A 15051-nucleotide genomic window follows, 5' to 3' on the forward strand; every position below is an offset into this window, starting at 1 on the left:
TCTAGATAATTGAACACCAGCAATCCTCTAAGCACCAACTCTATTTGTTTGGAGAAGACCTGAACCAAATAGCGGAAGCTCTGGGCACCAGGCTAGATTGACATGATAGGCAAATTCATATCGTGATATAAATCCCACCCTATAATGATAAACTTAGATTTTGAAACATTACCGTCGTTCTGATCAAGAACATTAGAGGACTTGGTATTAAAATTGTCAATTTTGTTTTATTCCTTCAGCTCCTTGTGCAGAATTATTCGTTTAATATTATGTGTAACACTAGTTTGATGGGCAAAGAAAGAAGGCATATGGAGCAACTGCTAACTCATACAAACCTGGTCCCTCCGAATTCTCCAACTCCCCTCCCCCTCAAAAAGAGTTGCTGAGTTACAAAATTTTAAATGAACAAAAGAAATATTCCGAGTTGGCTTTGCTTGACAGGCAAGATCCTCTAAACTTAATGAATTATGACCCAGCCAGCGTCCCTTGTCTTTGCAGTGCATGGCATGGCATCAGAGTTAGAAACATCAGGAACAGCAACTTCGGGTTCTCTGAAAATTTATTTTTCCCCACAAGTAGGAACATCATCAGAAGCTGAAACTTTCGGCATTGTGTAAGCTTACTTGAAATGTTAAGACGGTGACAACCCACTTTCAGATGGATGTATGATCTGATGAACAAGCTTTTCTGGCAATTTTTTTGTTGCCTGAAACAGCAATCTTAATAATATTAATGCTCAACCAAAAGACAATGCCACAAATTCACTTTTTTTGAGCAGTGAACTGACCAGGAAGTGTCTCATGTGCAAAATTGGCTCACACCCAACATCTGCAACTGATTTTCCAAGCATGGTTCTTGAGTTGAATCGTCCAGCTTCATAGGCTGAAAGTGCATTGTTATCATCAGGTAGCTGGTGGCATACTCTTAATGGTGAGCTGAGAGAATTCATCTGGCGATCAGAAATAATGATGAGTCAGAATGTGATTTCTTCAAATGCAAGGTCAAAGAGAACTTTCAATGCTGAAGGTCAAACCAAGTATTCAGGACTGCAGATGTTGTAGGTTATCAGTAATGGGTAAAAGCACTTTCCATTTTCTTATTTTCTAACAGCTTTAAATTTACAATTTTTAAGAAAAATCATGACTGCTAGCAGACATGTCCAGAGTTCCACTAAAAGTAACAATACTGCTGCCAAAGCAAATGGATGTAGATCCATGCATCCTTACCTTCATGCAGGGACAAGATGCACAGCCGCCATGAATGGAGCATCCCTCTCCGCTAGTTACCCCAGGGATAATTGAGAGATCAGACAAGTTACTCATGTCTGCACTATCAAGGCCTGTTGGTGGATCTTTTGATGTTCTCAACAACGAGTCTGTTGAGACTGGAAAGATGATCTCAATGTTGACTTTTGCCCTCCCAGGAAGATCAACAGAATGTAACCATTTGCTTACAGCTGCAACAATTGAAGTAACCATCCCTGATTCTGTTTCCAAGACAAACTGAAGGTTTTAATCAACATTTTTTTAGCAAAGCCTCTTGGACCCTTAGTTTGATGAAATCTAGTATATTTTGGGTGGAGCCGACAACTCCTATTCCTCTTTTCGTTGCTTCTATTGCCAAGGAAAACATTTCTCCTGGGACTTCAAAATGAGCTGTTAAGAATGCATCGCAGTACATTTCCCATATTTTCTCCACAATTTCATGTCCAAACAAGTCATGTACAATGCATGTCCCATCCTGCAGCAGAATTTTCATAATCCTGGTAAGAAAGCCAAGTTGAGGAATACACAAAAGAAGCACACTCACTATTAATATGTAAATGTAAGAAATACAGCTAAAAATATAATGGTGATTATCTAAGAAGAAATTGAATGTTGGGAAATGAGACCACAGGGGTTTCAACCTATTTAAAATTAATGTGACATTTTTTAGAAGAAACAAACAGGAGTATCCTCACAAAGTGACTATGCAGAGTACAAAACCACAAACCACATAAAAAGAACACCAAAATTCATGTCAATACCAGAGGTCTGGGCAAACCACATGTTTTACTAGAGTCCCATCAATAAGAATGTGCATCACGGGATAAAAAGCAGTAATCAACCAGCAACATGTTCATAGATTGAATAAAAATGTTCATAGAATGGACATAGTTGCAGAAGCACCATCCTCTGGAAGGATTTGTGCATCACCAAATCACCATGCGGCCATACCATCCAAAGCCTAGGTTGCACTTTTAAATATCAGTGAAGGTGCACAAGGTAATTTGCCGGAAGGATCTTCTTGTATTGGTAAACCATGCAACATAGGTTGGAAAAGGATGTGTGCATTTAGCTTGCATAGTGATGATGCAGTATAGATGAAGATGTCATGCTTTGATATAATGCATTATGGAGAAGCACAGTGAAATTTAATGCCCTTGAAGTACAGGGAACACCAAAAAGAAAATTGATTGAGCAGTTGAAGAAGATTTGAAGACTATCCTTCAATAAAGCTTTAGATAACATGGAGTGGAAGAAACAGAATCCATGTAACTGAAAGAAGACAGTTAACACTTGAACTCTAATTAGACACATGGAATGTATTTAACAAAATCACTTCCACACCAATTACACAAGTGACCAAAGAAATGACCATATTGAAGCTGCAGTATTCACACACAGCTATAACATGTTAAATCCCAGCAAAAAGTAATGACATCTCTTTTCCATCACAGGGTAGAATAGAGAAGAATATTCATTGCCAATATATGAAGATGTAGAGAAAAGGAAAACAAGAATTATTTTGTGACTTCTTTTTCCTTCCTTCTTCCAATATTTCTGTATTCCAACCAGCCAAAACTTAATATTAGTTATATTTCTTTTCAAAGTAAAGGCTCATCTTCCACGTGAATGGGAACTAACCTGGTAATAATGCAGGTGAGATACCAACGATCTTATGGATTTTTTATCATGTTCTGGGTGTATCTCAGCAATCTCTTCATTTGTCATGCTCGCCATCTGCTGAAACAATTCTGCAATGTTTGCACCCATTTAGGAATCAGGGCCATACCATATATTTAAATTTGGTATCTGAGCGAATGCCTAAAAAATAAAATTCAAGAGATATTAATGGGCATTTAAAAAAAAAAAAAGCACTAAAAGTTGGCACCACCATGCACCAGTTAAAGGGAAAAGGAAACTGAAAGTAGCTGATGGAGCTAAAAAACTACCAACCTGCAGAATAGTTTGCACAACATTTGAAGAAGTGCAGGTAATTGTTGGCACAAGTTCATGGGCTTGAGCTTTGTCTCCAATGAGGTGTTAATGTAGACAACATGCAAAGAAGGACGTGCCATAGATGCTGACTTAAGAAAACTCACATAAGCAGGATTAGCTGCAGCATCAGCCAAAGAGCAACCGATGCGATCATTTGACATTCTGTACACACCAACCTGTAGATGACTATTCATAATCAAGATGGCATGAAGAAATGAAAATGAAAGCATATTAGTTCCCCAAAAGAAAGGTCATATGTCTGTAGAGATAATATAGACACATAACACTAAAGAGAAAACAGGAGATGGAATTGATTCACAAACAATTGAAAAATTGAAGACAAATATGTCTTACTAGAAGCAGATGACGAACTGTCATTTGCTGAATCCCATGATATGAATTAAGCGGTGAACTCCCCCCCCCCCCCCCTTTTTTCCATGGGGGTGGGGGGTTATGGTTTGGTAGATGAGTTGTCCAGCACAAAGAGATCCAGAAAACTTAGGCTGCTTAGTTGGGGGCACAGGAAACTTCTTCTATAGCTGGAGAAAGAAAATCCTCCTTTTTGTATTTGGTTACTTGACAATGTTTAACAAGAGAACCAAATACCAACCAAACATGAATCGGGTGGCCAGTTTAAATCTGCTTCAACTACTGTTTTGAGGCCAATATAAGCTAATTCATAATGTATTAACTACTTTACGGTCTACATCAATACTTCTTATAGGGCTTATACATTGGTTTTTTTTTTAAGCATTGAGAGAGGGAGAGACCTTTTCGGCTCCCATTGCTGTCAAATAGAAGATTTTTCTTCTGGTGTTGATATAATTAGAATGTGCAGGGATTAGGATTTCTTCTTTGAGGTTGGGATCTGAAAGTGATAACCTCCGTTTGTCATGTTGTATATATAGCTAGCTTCTTTGTGATGTGAACAGGATTGACCCCCCCCCCACCAACTCTATAGTGGGCCCATCCAGCCGAACCCTAAAGATGGTATTTTGGTCAAAACCAGTCGTAAGTAATCCTGGTTTTTATTTTCAGATCTTTAATTTCTGAAGAGTTTCAGTCAGCTAGGAAATCCAGTTTGAGTCAATTAAGAGTTTTTGAGACTTTCGTTTCCTTCAATTCCAGCATGTATCAATTTGAGTATTTAGTTAAATAGAATCTAGCATGTGTCAGATAGAGTCTTTAATTAATTAGGATTTTATTTCAGCATGTCTCGATTAGAATCCATTAGATCTTTTATTATTTATTTGCTTGGTTGTGATTCAATGTAATGGGATCCTAATCTATGAGGAGTCCCACTTAGGTTTTGAGTTTTTTTAGCAAGTTATAAATAATCCTACTCTTTCTTTCTAAGTTTAAGTCTGATTATCAAATAAGACAATTGAGTTTGGAGGACCATAGTTCCCATTTGAGGGGACCAAGGCGCATTTTTCAGTCAAGCTTTCTTCCTCAAGATCAACAACTCTGTTTAGCAATCTTTGTCCACAATTCCAGCATGTACTCACAAGTTTTCCAAGTTTGTTTCAGCCATCCCAGGCCTTCCCCTCCTTCCCCCACCATTGCAAGGTCCCCCCCCCCCCCAATCCTTCCCCTTCACTTGCAACATCCTCCAGCCCCTTCCTCACCTCACCTAACCCCCGCAAGGCCTTCCCGATGCTCCTCTGATCCGCGCAGGCTCTCCCACCCTTTTCCCCTGCCACTGCACCCTGGTAGCAGCCTCCCTAGACCCCCCCCCCCCATGACATCCCCAGCCCCCACCCACACCCCCCCCCAAAGACTACTCTAGCCCATCCCCTATGGTAACCACCCACCCCCCCCCCCCCCCCAAAAAAAAAAATAATAATAATAAACAAACAAACTCTCAGCCTCTCCCTCTCTTATCTCTTCTTTGCAGCAACAGAGGAAAAAAAACAGAAAACATAAAAGGAAAGAAGAGAGAAAAAGAAAGGAAAGGAAAAGAAGAGGAAGAGATAGAGAAACTCTTGTTTCACTTTCCAAGATCCAACCCATAATTGACAAAATTAATTATCTTGTTTTCTACCAATCCTAGGAATAATATTTTTCATCCTCCATTGTTCTGTTACATCCCACATTAATTTTGGGGTATTTCAAACCCACCCTAGGTTTTGATAGTACCCTAACCTTCCCAAATTATTACTCACACTATTCATTCGATTGCAGGAAGATTCTGGGCAGCCCTTAATTTTAGAGAAATCTTCATAAAACCCTAACCCTAAAATTGGGTTTCGCATCACTTCGGTTCATGCTCCATCTTACATTTTCCTGGGCACAACTCATGCACAACAGATAATCTGAAACTTAAAAGGACAAGTTACAAAGAGAAATTCAACACAAGATGAAGCAAATAATCAACAAGAAGTGGAAGTAATCACATGGAAAACGCAATAACTCCAACCATCTGTTTAATGATAAGGATTAGCCACATTATGTGGAAGGTTATCTAAGAAAGGGTAAGGACAACCTAAGAAATGCCTAAACTACTGTTCAACCATTCCTAAAGGGAAAAAAAGAAGACATTGATGACTGAAACACACTAGAGAAAATGCAAGTGCCAGAACACAACAGCAGAAGGTGTTTTCTTACTACAGAAAACTCAATTATAACTCCACTTAGTGCAAATAGCAGCTTTTAGGCATTAGAGTCACAGCAGGATTTATGAATTGAAACTCTCTCAGTACTAAGTTGGCAAGGATTGGCCAAACAGGGCCTGTAAGGAATTTTGGGCATGTGGAGGACAAATAATGATGTTTCATCCTTGCTGTTTATTCTTTAGTATGTTATATCCTAGCCTTCTTAAAAATTAATAATAAGGATCATGAATTAATCCATCCAGTGTGATAGATGAATTAGTTTTGAAGAGAACATTAAAATCCAAATGCAAAAGTGCATTCTTGCTCAAGGAATGAAAGAACGGATTTTGTGAGACTGAGTAAGAATAGGGAGCAAATCCAGAAGAGACAGATACCATGGAATTGAGGAATATATGCATCCAAGGGAACTTAGGATTGGTCATACAATTCAATCATCATGCAGGAAAAAATGCAGCAACATATGTTATATACAGTAACAACAAACAAGTGTTAAAAGTCTACTAGACTGTGGTACGCAATACATAACAGAATGGTTGCCAGAATATGGTCTATATTGTCTTTGCAGTCCCTTTCTTGTTAGTTTCCTTTTGCATCTAGAATTATTGTGGTTCCAGATTGTAATCCTTCATTGTATTTATGATCAATGGGTCATAGAATCTACCTCTTTCTGCAGAGTATCTTCTTATTCTTAATCCACGATCTGGTTTGTGCTGCTTAACACTGTCACATACCTGGAACAGCCTCCTAGGTATGCTGCTGAAGGGGAGAAATAAGCTGGAGATCACAAGCTGCATAAGGCCATAAATGCTTTAAAGCAGTCAATTAAGAGCCTTGTTCAACAGATTCAGCTCTATACTTACTCGTCCTGGTTTTTCACGGTTTCACCATGCTATTCTAATCATTCTGTGTTTCTACAACACAGGGATCTAAGGTGGTATTAGTGGTTTATGTAGATGACAACATAAGTGGAAATGATACATCCAGAATCGTAGAATTAAAGGCTTATCTACATCAGCATTTTAAGATGAAAGATTTGGGTGCTCTCAGGTATTTTCTAGGAGTTGAGGTACTATAAAGTAAGAAAGATCAGCTTGAAATAGCAAAAGTATGTACTAGATTTGTTATGCGAAACTGGTATGCCTGCCTCCGTACCACATCAGAGTGTCCTATGGATCGCCGTCAGAAGTTTGATACCACTATGGAGAAGACTTCGATGATCCACACTAGAACTGAAGACTGGTGGGGAAATTAGTGTATTTGACAGGTACTTGCCTGACATATCTTTTGCAGTTGGGTTTGTTAGTCAGTTCATATAGTCACCAAAAGATACATTTGGAGGCAGCTTGGGGATCTTGAGAAATCTGAAGTTGATAGATAGGTGTACATTGTAACTTGTAGTAGCATTTTCCTTGTATAGCCTACTCTACACACAATTTAGTCCTAAAAACCATACAACATCAACAAAAATGATTGAAATATGCATTGTGAATAGGAACCATAAATTGGAAAGCAGTATGCAATTTCAACTAGTCCAGGCTAAAATTCGACTGTTTCAATCACTTCATTTGCCAAACTTATCCAAAACCTTGTAACCTGTCAAGTAGCTGGAGGTTTCATTCTGGTCTGGGTTGAAACCAAATAAACCATGAAATTTAATTTTGATCCAAATTTTAAATCATGGTAAATATTTTCTAATAAAAAAGAGTACTTCTCTAAAGCCAGCCTGATCAAGGATCGCACGCACATTTTCTGACATGAAGTCTACACCAAGCACCGTGATAAACTGGCATCCAGCTTCAGCCATCTTAACAGCCATATCTGCCATAACCAATGAATCAGATACATGGATGTGAAGCCACTGCCTTTGTGCAGTCAAGACACCTTGGACCTCTGGATCCATGTAAAAATGTGCAACCACACCAATTTTCTTCTCCTTTAGCACATTGACGAGTTCTTTAATCTTTAACTCATCAGGGACAAAATTTTCGCCTGCAATTACACTACAATGGAGCTTAGAATCCCAATAATGCAAAAGCCATCTTGCTGAATAACAATAGAGTAGAGTTAATGAAGTTCCTTCTTAGGCAAGCATCCCAATGACCTATTTTTTCCTATTCACAGCACACATTTTAGTGTCAGCTAAACTCTACCAGAGGAAAATTCAACTTTGAAGATAAAGACAAAAAGCATAACATCATGAGAAAAGTTAAGATAACAAATTCCAACTCTAAGGTGACAAAGGAAAAGCAACATAAGATCATCAAAGTTGTCTCGTGCAAGAAACCTTAGTTGCAACAGCTAGAACCAGCTTTTAAGTACATCTACTTAGAAGAGAAAAATTAAACTGTATGCAATTACCCTCTCTGATATGTGTCCTATTTTATGTTGATTTATATATAGCAGCACTAACGTCAAGTTCATTGCATCTAGTTGTCAAACCAATCTAAAACCTAGACAAGAGATTTGAACATTCTGGCATGGCAGTTCAGCAATCCAATACTCCAGCTAATCTGTCCAATGTTCAAAGTATCTTGTGATCTAACAAGTGTAAGTTTTTATTGTACAGAGGGATAAAGAAACAATACTGAATTTTGGGTTGATGAAGGTTAGCCACGTTTACGGTCATGGATCCAAATGTGCACAATGCATGCTATAAAAGTAAATTTTACATGATTCTTTTAATTCCAATTTTTCTACAAGGCTAAGTGACCTTTTCATGGTGCATGGACTTCTTGCACAACCACCTAATTATGCTACATTGGGAAGATGGCATGACAATCACCATTTTAATTCACGTATGGCATGATCTTGATTACCCCCCATGTCAATTTTCTGACCCTAATTCAACCAAGGACCCTCTAATGTAAGCACGGATCATCCCCCCGGCCAAAGCCCTAAAATGGGCCCCAAGGCCCAACCAAAGTGGGGCACCTAGGGGACTGGCCGAAACCCCTATGGGCAATTTGGTCATTTCCCCCACTAATTTAGTTAATTATTTTTATTCCAGAACTTTTGTTTTATTTTTGTGAGTCCAAATCTGATTTTTTTTTTTTTTTTATGGGATGAATAAATAATTAAATTAAACGAAGAAACAAGAACAAACAGTCTTTAAGAGGAAGACCGCAAGGAAGAGTTTAGACCCCAAGAGACAACAATAAGCCTGTTCCTTGGGGTGTCATCAATCAGGGGGAGGGGAGAAGCTACGAGCCTAGAGGAACCATCAAAATAGATAACGTTCCAAATCAAGTCTTTTGAACGGGATTTGGAAGTCCATCTATGAAAGTTATGCTCCCACCAAAGATGGTATATAGTGGCACAGAACACGAGCTTACCAACCCGATCACAGATGGAAAAACCGAAAAAGTTTCTCAGAATCCAAGACCAAACACTAGTAAAGCCAAAAGAACGTCTCGGACGGGGCCAAATGGAAGATAGGGCTGGTTCCCAGATAGATCTGGAGAAAGGCCAAGAAAAGACAAGGTGATTAATGTCTTTCAAACCATTCCAGCAAAGGATGCAGTTTGAGCTAATAGGAATATGGCGGTCAATGAGGAAGGATTGGTTGGAGAGGGCAAGGTTAAAAGCCCTCCAAAGGGTAAGGGAGTGGCGGGGGATGTGCCCTTTGAACCAAACCGGGGGGGGCCAAGGGGGTTTAGGGTCGTGGTCATGGAGGAGGTTCCAAGCTGAAGAAGTGGAGAAGGTTTTGGTAGGCGAAGGAAGTCAAATGGTAATGTCACGGGGAGGGCTGGAGGGGGGGGGGGGAGAGAGAGTCCCAAAACTGTGTGAGAATGGGGAGGGGAGCAGGGGCCCAAGAACCATCAGAAATAAAGGCGGACAAGGGGTGGATTTGGGGATGCGGGTGTCATAAACAAAGCGAGGGCCATAAAGGGAAAAGAAAATACCCATCAAATGCCGGTCAAGCCAAAAGGATGTGGAGGAGCCATTGGAGACAGAGATTGAGATAGCGGGTGTCCAAATCTGATTTTATTTCCTTGTTTGAGTTAGTTAAGTGAATCTTAGTTAGAGTTGGAAAGCCATAAGGAATTTATTTTAAATAAAGATTCCTTTCAAATAATTAGGTATTTTTTATGCAAGTTAGTTTCTTTTATTCATGGTTGTTATTTAACTGGTTGTACGGGGATCCTAGTCTACAAAGGATTCCCCAATTGAGTTAATATTTATTTCCCAGTTAAAGTCTTAAGTCTACCCTCCAATTGTAAGGCTAAAAGTAGCCCATCCATCTCATTGTAAAGGCACATTGAATTGAATACAAGTCTGAATTAGAGGGAATTGTCGTGGTCTTCTTGGGTGGGCCAACAGCAGGTTTTAAGAGCATTTTTTTCAAAGTTCCAGCAATTTCTTCTAGTCTCTAGCATCAGTTCAACAGACCAGCAGCTTCTACAAGTACCATAGAAAAAAATTCGAGGGAAACTCAAGTTTCGACCAAGTGAAAATGGGGAATCTAAGTGGAAAACTGGAAAATTTCGAGGAAACTTATGACTTTTTTGTGCAAATTTCGATATCAAGTTTCAATAGGTTTTAGGGAGTATTTTAGGATGAGACTCTACATTTAAGCTAATTAGAGTATAAGGAACACATTGGCACATGAACCTGTCCAGAAGAAAAGATAGAATTTATATTATAATATAGAAAAGGGAATAGATGCATGTACATAACATCAATGTAGAGTTGTCCGAGAAGTACACTATAAACTTAATTACTTAAGTAAATAACATTCAATATATAACTTCTAAGTTCAAAACATCAAATACAAAGTAACTGACAATAAAAGGAAAGTACAACTCAGTGCCAAGAGGAGTGTCTTGGTGAATCCATCCCATGAGCTAAGTAGTACCATGCCTGTAACATCCTTTCCTTCAAACGAACATAAACATCCCATGACATTTTATGCCTATGGTTACTCTGCAACTTTATAAGTCTGGTCATCAACATGTCTAAGATAACCAGTCTGAGGGAATACACAATTTGGATAGGAAAGTCCTGATGGACGGGGTATTTGTCGTGGTATTTTGGGAAACATGAAAGAGACAAAAAGATCGAAAATTTGGGAAAGCTATGAAGCTTGCAAGAAAAAGTCCCAAGTTTCCACGAAATTTGGGAATTTTTTTTCTCATGAACCAGCTAGTTCAACTCACAGCTGGGTTGAACCAGCTAGTTCAACCCACAACTGGGTTGAAAATCGATCACCCAAAGTTTCGTTTCGAGGTTTTTGAAATTTCGCATGTATCAATCGAATTTTGTATAGTGACAAGTACAGCAGCCAATCCCTCTTCCCCTTCCTCCTCTCTCACTTGGTACCCTCCCCCACCTCTCCCTTTCTTGCATAACCTCCCCCAACCCCTTCCCAACCCTGCAACAGCCCCCCCTCCCACCTAGGCCCTTCCCCCACCCCAGCGGCAGCCTTGGACAGCACCCCCACTCTCCCAACACCCCACGGCTCCCCCTCCCTCGTCTTTCTCCCATTCCACCCCTTTCTTTTTCCCCTTTCTTTCTTGCAGCTGATCTGAAACCAGAAAAGAAAGAAAAGAAAAGAAAGAGAAGGGAAAGAGAAAAGATCAAGAGAGTGCCCAACAACCTTTACCAAGGACCCTTCCCACACCTAAACAATCAGCCCATATCATTACCAACCTTTCCAAATCTATCCGCCACTTACCCTAGGGTGATTTTGGGTATCTGAAAACCATCCCATAGGGAATCGTTAAAACTTTGATAACCCAAAACCTACCCATACCAAAAATTTTCATCTATAACTAGTTCCTAAGATCCCCCATAAATTCAAAACTCATTGCTATCTCAACCCCAGCAACCCATTTGAATTGTGTAATCCCAATCTTTACCTAAAACCCTAAATTTAACAATCTTAACCATCCCATTTACGTTTTGTCTTTTTTTCAGATGAATGCATAATATCATTAACCAAAGCCCCGGAAAGGGGAGAAAGAATGTACAAAGATAAGAGGGCAAGAGAAAGAGGGGGGGAGATTACAGCCTACTAGCAGGCAAGAAAAAAGAGCCTAAATCCCAGGTAACAACATTAGTCCTGTTCCTTGGGGTGTCACAAATTGGGGAACGGGGAAAGCACTGAAATCTCACTGAAACATCAAAGCAAATGACTCTCCAAATCGTTTCTTCAGATATAGATTTGAAGGTCCATCTCTAAAATCTCCCATTCCCATATTTGTCAATTACTTTGCTGGTTCACAAGAGGAGAGGCTTATAGGGTAACCTTAATTCAAGGGAAACATTCACAAAACCATAACCCTAGAATCGTGGTTACATCACCCTCCCATACAGGCCATGAATCCCTGTATTGACATGCATTCAGTAGTCCATGTGATGGCACGCACTGTCTTGGTATTCCTTGATTTTTAAGGCTTTATTCTGCTACATGGCCAACACTATTCGAGCTGAAATCTGATGCATATAGGGGACCTTGAGTCCACAAAGTTTTTGCCATGTGAGCCGCCACATGGCAGGTATTAGGAGGCCTTCATAGATGGTTGGTGCATGAAACCTGTTATGTAAGTACCATTTACCTTCAGTACGTGAATGCCCTCTATGGAACAGAAAAACTCGATGATCAGATATATTATGAATTCTGATGGTGAACTGATCTTGACAGATTCAGGAACCAATCTTGATTGATATCCAAGCAACATGTGGAGAAGTCCCAATTGTGTTAGTTCATGACAAAAGCACTATTCATTGCCTTCTGAGCATCCCCAAACCACTTTTCTTTTTTAATGCTTAGTCAACAGAATTGACTTCATTTATTCCCAAAGCAAAACAGACATTATCTGGAACATTTACAGACGCATTAGTGCCCACCCTCAGACATTGGTTGGAGCCACTTGTTGGGACTGTGTTGCAATTGGACAGTGTAACAGAGTGCAGCCTCATACATACCCTATCAGCTATCTCATCAGAGCTACGTCCTATAAAAAAGTCATATTTACAAACACTTCAAACTCTCATATGCTTAATAACAGTCAATAGTTGATAAATCTTCAACACGCAAGTTGAATTCCATATGATGAACCGCTTGAGCCTGGATAATTCTTTTGCATTCAACTCCACCAGAGTTTTCTACTCCATGCTGATGAGCTATAAAGAGATATCAAGAGAGTCCGAAAAGTTATATACAAGAATAAAACTATAAAAGTTAAGTAAAATTGTGAAGATGATGATAGATATCTAAAGGGCTTCCCCATTTGAACCAAACTGGAATTGCCAAATCAAAAAAAATTCCCTTCCCCATTAGGTCTGTTTGATCAGGAGATTTAATGTTACAATGTAGGGAAATCTATTTCATCTCTTTCTCTGAATGTTTGTAGTAACTTTTCATTCTGTTTTGAAATCTACTTTTGTAGCAAACAGGAGGAATTATTCCCATGCTTGAAGTTGAAAGCCTTGCCAGTTCAATGGTCAGAAAACCATTGAATAAGCTAAGTTCCCAGTTTCTTTCCAGAATATGTACAAGGACCCTTAGTTTTTATTATTATTATTAATTTTTTATTTGGGGTGGTGGTGTTGGAAGGTGGATGGGTTGGAGAGGTAAAAGCAGAGGCCACATACAGATTGGAAGAAAATGTAAAATGGTTAGCACCTACCTGGGCTTCAGCATAGCTTCCTTTAGCCTGGATACCTTCCGGGGTGATAACCAGAGATGGGAAAGGATCCAAAGGAGCCTTAGCCTCTTTAGCAGCAACAAGAGCTTTGGTCCTCTTCCGCATGCTGATTAAAACGTTATGCCAAGTATTCACCCTTGAAGGACCACGACCAGGCAACCCAACATTTAGAGAAGCCAAATCCTCCGTCTTCAGACCCAAAACTTCCTCCGGTAATGCCCCATCGAGAATCAAAATCAAGCAGGAGCAGAATCCTTTGGTGATCTCTGAATCACTATCAGCAGAGAACCTCATCCTGCCATACTCATCCAAGCTGGCGTCCAACCACACCTGAGCAGTGCATCCCATAACTCGATTACCCGTCACACGCCGCGACTCATGAAATGGAGGGAGAAGCGTCGCGTAATGTAAGAGGCGTTTGACGCGATCAATGGGCTCCGGTAGTGACTGAAACTCGGTAACAAGACTTTGAAGCTTGGACTTAGCAAGCTCAAAGGTTCCCAAAGAAGACCCAGAACAAGAAGTGGAGAAGCTACGGTTTTGAGTATTGATATTGGACTTGAGAGGAGAACAAGAAATTGGATTGGGGTTGCTTACACATTGAAGCCGCAGAGACTTCCGGAACGATATCCTGTTCTCTATGTTCCCATAAATCTTATCGTTGGATAATCTAAAGAAGTGGGAAGAAGAAGCTATCATCGCCATTGCTGCAGAGTCCATTGCCAATACCAGTTTTACAACTCTGGTTTTCAACAAAAGTAATGATTCCCCAAAACCCTGGACGTTTTTCTCTTCTTTAATCCAGAGAAGAACAGGGAAACCCTTAATTTATACTGGGTCGGAGAGAGGACCCTAGAGTAACTGTTACTCTGCAGGAGGAAGGTGCGACGACACAGAAGGGAAAGCCACTTATCAGTAAATCATTTTTTATGGGACCCGAGGACAATTGGGGCCGCCGATGATGATTTTTTTGTATTGGAACTCCCAATTCTTCCGAGATTTGAACATGGTGGATGGTTCATGCATTCTTAATTTCTCATGTCACTGACACTGAGAAGATATTAAACAGAAAAGGATAAAAGGTAGCTCATCGTCATTGACTAGCAACTAGTGAGGCCAGGCGGCGATCCATCCCAGGACGAAAAAATAAATCGCCAAAGCAGTGAACCAATGAGGAAAACTAAAACATCGCTGTAAAATCGTCATCCCCATGACTGCGAGGCCCATGGAAGATAAACTATTTGGAAAGGAAGAGTTGGTGGATTTCTCAATACCAAACCTCAAAGCCATCCAATTGGGTTCCACTGTATTAATCTTGTTTGTATATATTTTTCAAACACGTGGGTTGAAAATATTTTTCTATCCAAAATATTTTTTTCTCCTTTGGATAGAGGATCCAAATCTGTCCAAATTTGCGAGAAAGAAAAAGACGGCCAAAACCAGTTAAAATGATATAGAATTTTGATGAGTGTAGTTTATTTTGGGTGAAGAAAATTGTTTCAGTGCTGGTAGCATTTTGGAATGGTG

General features: G+C 39.7%; 1 pseudogene across 1 annotated transcript; it reads right to left on the bottom strand.

Moving 5' to 3' along the window:
• Window positions 1-122: 122 nt before the first annotated feature.
• LOC149007182 (quinolinate synthase, chloroplastic-like) lies at window positions 123-14348 on the bottom strand (annotated as a pseudogene). The gene is made up of 7 exons (XR_016175089.1): window positions 13503-14348; window positions 7584-7864; window positions 3219-3436; window positions 2907-3086; window positions 1227-1740; window positions 788-949; window positions 123-706 (listed from the first exon to the last, which is right to left on the bottom strand). The product of XR_016175089.1 is annotated as a quinolinate synthase, chloroplastic-like (transcript).
• Window positions 14349-15051: the final 703 nt, after the last annotated feature.

Source organism: Hakea prostrata, chromosome 8 (assembly GCF_041222555.1).
Source record: "Hakea prostrata isolate BN-2017 chromosome 8, UWA_Hpros_2, whole genome shotgun sequence".
Taxonomy (NCBI): Eukaryota; Viridiplantae; Streptophyta; class Magnoliopsida; order Proteales; family Proteaceae; genus Hakea; species Hakea prostrata.